This window comes from Chrysochloris asiatica, unplaced genomic scaffold, assembly GCF_000296735.1.
Source record: "Chrysochloris asiatica unplaced genomic scaffold, ChrAsi1.0 scaffold00549, whole genome shotgun sequence".
Classification (NCBI taxonomy): domain Eukaryota; kingdom Metazoa; phylum Chordata; class Mammalia; order Afrosoricida; family Chrysochloridae; genus Chrysochloris; species Chrysochloris asiatica.
The window spans coordinates 340,043-340,910 of record NW_006409067.1 but is presented as its reverse complement, the minus strand read 5'-3'; the positions used below and the strand labels follow the sequence as shown (position 1 = coordinate 340,910).

The window sequence follows — 868 nt, the reverse complement described above, 5'->3', positions numbered from 1 at the left end:
TCATCAGGTTAAGAAATGATGCATTATATTCACCATAGCAACCACTTGAACAGTCATCATTCACATTATACATGTCACTTCCAGAGATAATTATTTTCTTGAATTCTGTATTTATAATTTCTTTGGCACTATATTATTAGGTGAATTCTGTAAAATTGAATGAATTTGTGACTATTTTTCCTACAAACTCTGTCATTATCAAAGATTTTAACTGCATTTTTGTATCACCATAGTATATATCTCTCTATAATGTAATAAATAATTTGATTCTTTTAAAACTTGTTATAAGTGTAAGTATTTTTGTTGTTAACTGTGATAGCTATATATAATGAAAATTATAATTGTAAACTTTTTAAGGGTTACAACAAGTTATTAAGTACATTTATGTTAATGTACAGCTTTTACCTATATCTGGCTTCACAACTTGTTAAACATGACCCCTGCCTCCCAAGAACAATCTGTACCTAGTAATCAGTCTTTCTCCTACCCTTTCTCTTCCAAGTCCTTATAGCCAATTATGTGCTTTTTACCTCTACAGTTTGTCTAATCAGATATTCCTTATTTTTTTTAATATTAAGTATGAACTGTTTTGTCTGATTTTTTACTTAGCATACTTCAAAACCCATTTATATTATACCATATATCATTATTTTCTTGTTTAGTCGAATAATATATACCATTACAAAATTTTACAACATTTGTTTATCCACTCTTTTCTTATAGGCATTTCAGAGTGTTTATTTGTTGCCTATTCTGAGAAACAGTGTTATAAATATTTGGGTAGAAAATTTGGGGTGCATATCTGTTTTCATTCTTATTGGATCCACTATCAACACTCGCGGAAGCAGCAGTCAAGAGATCAGACGAC

At 29.3% G+C, this 868-nt stretch overlaps 1 pseudogene; it reads left to right on the top strand.

Annotated features, from left to right (window-relative positions):
- Positions 1-433: 433 nt before the first annotated feature.
- LOC102838213 overlaps positions 434-868 on the top strand; it is a 1,691-nt pseudogene continuing 1,256 nt past the window's right edge.